Source organism: Mirounga angustirostris, unplaced genomic scaffold, assembly GCF_029215605.1.
Source record: "Mirounga angustirostris isolate CCGP_5_RB_7025 unplaced genomic scaffold, mMirAng1.0.hap1 SCAF_10, whole genome shotgun sequence".
In the NCBI taxonomy this organism is placed as follows: Eukaryota; Metazoa; Chordata; class Mammalia; order Carnivora; family Phocidae; genus Mirounga; species Mirounga angustirostris.
In genome coordinates, this window is record NW_026991718.1 from 27,730,292 (window position 1) to 27,737,436 (window position 7,145).

Consider the following 7,145-nt stretch of genomic DNA (forward strand, 5'->3'; position numbering starts at 1 on the left):
TTATTTAACCATACTGATTCTTTGACGAATGTGGCAGTGTGAGCTCTCCCCACCTCTTCATCTCAAATCTACCACCAAGTCTTCACATTTAATTAAGTTTGTATTTACGAAGCCCTCCTGTCCTGAGCAATTCAAAGAAGACAGAACTAATACAAAATCGCTAAATGTCAGCCTCCAGAGAAGTGAGATTTCTTCATGAGAACCAGGCTCTCTGCCCACATTCCTCAACCCACACTGATACACCAAATGACACCAGTTATATTGCTGATCTTATGAAATCTGTCTTAAAATAAATGCATGCAAGACCTTACTTTTATTTCTTTTCATCTATGAAGAAACCAAATTGCCAATTTTCAATTTTGTATTTGAGAAAATGTTCCCACCAATTTATATACAGACTTATGTTGAAAAATATTATTAGGTCCCTGTCCCTTTTCATTTGAATATGCCAGATGTCCCAGATGAGGCGACTTTTGAGTCACTTTTGGCTGGCCATTTAATACCACTCCATCTAGAGTTTAACTCTATTTTGTCTCCCATTATTTGCATTCTCCTACTTTTCCTTTTCTCCCTATTTGCTCACTTTCTCTTATTCACCCATTTTTTAAATCACTTCCTACTCACCCCATTGATGAGGGAGGGTTTCCCATCCTACGGCTATGGGGATGGCCACGGTCACACACACAACACCAATTATTAATCACCATAATTGCTACTAATTGCCAATTTATTAAACACATATACTCTCATTCTGGGGAAGAGGACACCATACACCATGCAGGGCCACATGGGGTTGTACTTGGGAACAAAGTGAACAAGCACTGTGGGAGGCAGGCTTTGTAGTATCAAGAGGGTGAGGTGACTCCTGATTCCCACAGGATAATGTAATTAACTTGTCTGAATAATTCAAAGGGCTGGCAATGAACAGAAACCTGAGATATGTTCCTCATGAGAGGAGGGTTGTTTGGCTAGGGGACCTTATCCGCAGAGCAGAGTAGGGAAGGGAACTTATCATTAGGCCATTTGTAGCCCCCTTACATTTACCAGATGTCAAGGCAGCACATTAATATAGGGCTTTAAATTTAGGCTTTACATGACATCCATCTTCTCATTTAAGTTAGCAAATATTTACAGAGTACCACCATGTCCAAAATAAGAGGCTATATCATCTCTGTAATAGCTACGGTCTTGGGCCATATATTACCCAATTTTAGTTATTTTTTTATTTTTTTAAAATTATTTTTATTTATTTGAGAGAGAACAAGAGGAAGCACGAGCAGGGGAGGAGGGGCAGAGGGGCGCTGAGCAGGGAGTCTGATGTAGGACTTGATCCCAGGACCCTGAGATCATGACCTGAGCCAAAGGGAGACGTTTAACCACTTGAGCCACCCAGGAACCCATATTACCCAATTTTAAATATTATTTGTCTTTGGGGTGCCTGGTGGCTCAGCATGGAGTCAGCCTGAGATTCTCTCTCCCCCTCTACCTCTTCTCCCACTTGTGCTCTGTCTCTCTCTCTCTCTCTCAAATAAATAAAATCTTTTTTTAATTGGGTTTGTCTTTTTATTATAAAAGTCCTTTATATATTCTGATTACAAGGCCTTTGATGGACATTTGTTTTACAAAATCATTCTAGTCTGTGTCTTGCTATTTTCTTAAATAAAATCTTTTTAAAAAGATAAATAATATTTGTCCTCAACTGAGTTATACCAATAAGGCAAATATCATTTCACCCATTTTATAGATGAAGAAAAATTGTATTTAGAGAAATCATGCTTTGTCTAAGATTCCACAGCTAATAACTACTTGTATGTGGGTTTGAAATTAGGTCTTCATTCATTAGATTATCACACTTCTTTTCTTCCTCTATTTGTGCTTCGAGTGTATCCATGGTTGCTCAGTGGACTTAGTCAGCTTGTTAGACTTTGGGTTAAGAACATTCTCATGCAATCACCCAAACATGAAGAAGGACTGACAGAATTCCATTTTAGGAGATGCTGCTCAGGGTGCCCTGATCTCCTTTTTTCTAGCAGCACACAAGTCCCTTGTTATACTAAACACCTGGGCTGGGATTCGTGGAGAAGTATACACGCCCGGAGTTGAACATGCCATCATATATTCAAATCTTCTGCTGGACAGCCAAGCACTCTGGTAGAAGCAGTACCCCAAAGGACAATAGGCAAATATATTTTGTTTCATTTTTTAAAATGGTCAGGTGGCCTTGTACCAAAACTACAGAAGAACACACAGGCATAATTCTGGCTGCTTGTACTCAGATATACATGATCTCGTACATGATCTTTGAATGCCTGAGAAAGATCTAAATTCTTCCAGAACTGCACTGCCAGTGTGTCTTGAGCTGGATTCAGTGTAAAGGTAAAGAGGAGCCAATATAACACTTAGAAAACATAAAGATTGTCTGAAAGCTTCAGTGTCTTTAGTATCTCTTGAGAAATTTCAGAATTTAAATAGGTCAGCAAATAATGAGTCCTTCAATTGTAAAATCTGGAAAGATGGCTTCCTATGCTTTTCATTGGATGAGCCAGATACTTTAAAAAGGAAAGTTCATTGAAAACAAATTTTTAGGTTTACCCAATACTGATGAACATGACAATCTCTAGGAGAAAAGGCTCTCTTCTCTTATTTACTCTGTGTGTGCATGTGTTTGTGTATGTGTGAAGTGTGTGTTTTCCTTATGAGGTAAATAGAAGTTTCTGGATTTATTTCTGTGACTTCTCCCAAAGCAACAATTTTTTTTTTTTTGGCTTCTCATGCCAAAACCAAATGGAGAAGACCGTGGAAAGCTTTTCCAAAATTGCTTATGGGGGAGAATAAATAGAGAAGATTTGCAGCAGATTTATTATTTATTATTTTATTTTATGCTGGTTTGTGGAGTGTCTCCCTTTTGAAGCACTTCCCTAACCAATTGGTTTTCCAATTTTGAACGAGACTAAGAATATAGGAATTGACATATATATTTTATCCTGGGCATTTTAATAAGTCCCAGAAGAAAAGCAAAGGTCCAAATAACTATAATATGTAATTCTAATTCAAATAAAATACCTGAGTTCAGTTTCCTTTAGGATTGTTAACCACCTTGTTAAAAATAACTTTTGGGAAATAAGCTGTCCTCCTGTGTATGCCATTTTCGCGTAGCACGGATGAATATTAACAAATAATATGTTTTCAAATATTCCCCAATCTGTAAAGAACCCAGATGAGCTTTTTAAATTAATACAACTTCCAAATTTCTATTTACATGAATTCAGACAGAATCTTGAAGCTTGGACTACTTCAGCTGTTTATCTATAGTTTCATTGACTCTATTGCCTATGTCTTGGGAATGAGGAAGGCTCAATTCTTTTAATTTAAATATAATATAAATTAAAACTCGTGATAATCCTGAATTCAGTTTTCCTGATCATCACAGAAAAAAAGAGGGTTTGTTTGTTTGTTTTTGGTGTTAGGGTGTATGTGTGTGTGTGTGTGTGTGTGTGTATGTTCAGAAGTAGTATTGGCAAGGGGATTCTCAACACACGTGACATCATTCAATGTAACTAAAGTTCTCCTACACGTTACTTTTCATACTACAAACATGCATGTACCCATGCACATGCACGCACACACACACACATATGCACTCACATTCACACACCCCATGTAAACATCCCCTGGAGTACACATATCTATTAAAGATTTCACTAGTTAAAAGGGACAAAAGGTTTTCTGCAGGGATAGCTGAGATTAGTTAGTAGTGTCAGATGATAAAGAGAACCCAAGTCAAGTCCTAATTATTTTTTAAAGACTTATTTATTTATTTGAGGTAGGGAGAGGAGCAGAGGGAGAGAGAGTCCCAAGCAGACTCTGCACTGAACACAGAGCCCCACACAGGGCTCCATCTCACAACTCTGAGATCATGACCTGAGTGAAAATCAAGGGTCAGAGGCTTAACTGACTGTACCACCCAGGTCCCCCCAAGTTGAGTCCTAATTCTTTGCTCTTCTAAGATTGGTGATAGCTCACAACATCATAACTCTCTAAAGGCAAGATTTTTTTTCTTAATGCTTAGTGTGAAATAAATTTCTTATGTGATAGGAATTTCTTTTTTTGCTCCAGAGAAACAGATATACTTTTTCTCATGGACTGGTATGGTTTCCCATTATAGTTTGTCTGCTGGGAAACTTGGAAACACATCTGCTGCCCAGTACCAGTTCTTGAATTGAATCTCATGGCCTACATGTTAACTTTCCCTGTTTGGTTTTATCTTTTATAGTAGCCATATTTTCAATGCTCTAATAATATGCCTAACTCACTCTATTTTGTTTTGGAAAGTTGTAACAGACAATCAATGCTATGTCCCTCATTTTTCTATGCTAAAGACATTGGATCTCAAGACACGTATTTGTGCTTTAATGTGCACAAACTGAAATAACTGTGTTGGTTTAAGATACTTAGTTAATTTCTTGATCATAAGACTTGTGTGGATAAAACTGGTAACTTGCTAGAAATATATGATATACAGAAAATTTAAATTTTCTTCCAATAAAATGGATACTATGATCCTCTAAGATATAAAGATAGCACCTATGCTTTAAAAGCAAAATAATAGTATATATTTTACTGGAAACCTTTAAAAAAAATCCCCGAGTCCTTATTCAAGCCATGTGATATAGGGATTATTATGTCTACAATAGAAATAACAGCTACTTTTACTGAATTATTTACTTGGCATCAGACACAATACTAAATGATTTTTAAAATCAGTTATCTTATTTAATCCTCACAGTAAACTTGTATATTGGGTAGTCCATTTTTATTCAAAAGATGAGAAAACTAAGGACCATATGTTAAATTTATGTGCATGTTCATAAAGTTAACAAATGACAGAGCTTGGATTTGAATCTATATTTGTTAGGAATAATTTTATTTATGGTTATTACAAAATCCTCAAGTGATAAAGTTTTAAACAAGATACGGGTTTATTTTCTTTTTACTGTCAAATTCTAGTACTATGTAGTTCAGAACTAGGATGAAGAATGTGCTCGAACCATCGTCAGAGCTCTGGGCATCGGCAACTCTCTATTATCTTCAGGTATAGTTGGTGTCCTCCTGCATTATGTGTCAGGGAGCAGGACTGCAGGAGAGAATAGACTAAGAAAGGACAAAAGATATACTCCAGATGTCTCCTAAGGAAAGTTCCAGGAAGCTGACTAGTAACATTTATGCTTATATCCCAGTGGCTGTAATTGGCCAGATGGTCCACTACTAACTGAGCAGATGACCGCTAAGCAGGCCTGTAGCCCACGTTACATCCTAAGAAACAACCCTTGCCAAAATGACATTCACTGAGGGATGCTACTTAGCTGGATTTCCCACTTGGTACATCAAGATCTTAACTAGAGGAGACCATATTTTTTTCTATAATAATATTTGAACTTGTTTCTTACTCAACTTTTTATGAAGACAGCAGAAGAGCCATATGACAGGATGATTATTGCCCAGTGGTGCTCAGTTTACCAAATGAATGGCTGAATGCATTCATAAAATGAGAACTGTGTAATTTTCTTCACAAATTAAACATAAACATATACAACAAATTAAAAAGAATGAACAGAAACATTTTAATGTGAGCTGCTGGTTTCTCCACACTAAGCAGAGAGTGAAAGCCCCTTTAACACATAAAATATGCATTTATCTATTCATTCATTCAAATTTTTTTTAAAGATTTTATTTATTTATTTGAGAGAGAGAATGAGAGACAGAGAGCACGAGAGGGAAGCGGGTCAGAGGGAGAAGCAGACCCCCGCTGAGCAGGGAGCCTGATGCGGGACTCGATCCCGGGACTCCAGGATCATCACCCGAGCCGAAGGCAGTCGCTTAACCAACTGAGCCACCCAGGCGCCCCCATTCATTCAAATTTTTAAAGAACCTATTATGCACTGGCCCTTTTCCAGATGCTGGATATCTGAACAACAACTAAAGAAAGACCAAACAATCACTACTCTTGCATAGCTTACATTCTAGCAGGAGAGACAGTAATGCCACAGTACGTGAGATACTTATAAAAGCACTATGTCGAAAAATAATGCAGGAAGAGGGATAATAGCAGCTAGGGGAATATTCTTCGGTGGATTCTGAACGGAATGGATTCCCAGCAAACAAAAATAATGAGGCCACAACAGTTCCTGTGAAAAACTATAACGATTTCTCCTGGATTCAGCAATTTGAGAATGGAATGGCAGGAGGACAGGGGCTAGGTGGGAAGAGGAAGGCATCCTTTTTCTCACCAGTTTGTGAGCACTTTCGCATAAGCTTTTGGATTTTAAGTGCAGGTGCAATGCTATTGTTTCCAAGGACTGTCTCGACCTCTTGCCTTCACTGATTTGAAAAAGCATTTGACCTGTGCTTGCAAGCTTGTTTCTACCTTCTACTGAAGTATGTATAGGGTATCTGAAACCCTAGCAAATAATACTTCTCTAGTTTTGCCAAAGATATTTCGCAGGGAACTTGGACTGTCTTTTAGATTAAATAAATCAGGAAGAACGATATATGGAGAAAGAGCTGCTAACATACATTGTTTTGAGGCAAATGATACCTACTTTTTAACTTACTTACGGTTAACTTTATGAGCCCTGATAAAGGGAACAAACAGTTCATTTGAGTGCTGTGTTTGCAAGAGGATGACTGCTGACTTTGTTGGAATGTAACGTACAGGTGTGGACAGCAAGGGGCCTTTTTCTAAACATGCTTTAGAATTTCATCAGGCTGAAATTTTTTCATGTTCTAGTAAAATATAAACACATACACATTTATATATATAACATATATTTTAATTATTATATATAATACATGATAAATATATATCATATATATATAAAACTTTAATTGTCTTAGAACAATTAGAGTATAAAGCATAGGTGAAGATCACAAAGCTGAGGATCCCATTTTGTCCCAACTCCCTCCCCTGCCACGAGCACTCATCGGAGTGTGCCTCTCCCTAGTCCCAAGATAATCTTAGGTGAAGGCATTGTTTCTCAGACTTTCAGTACCCTCACAATGCCCCTTGGTTCCTCAGGGACAAACAAGAATATTCATTAAGAAAATTTCTATGGCTGGGGCACCTGGGTGGCTCAGTCGGTTAAGCA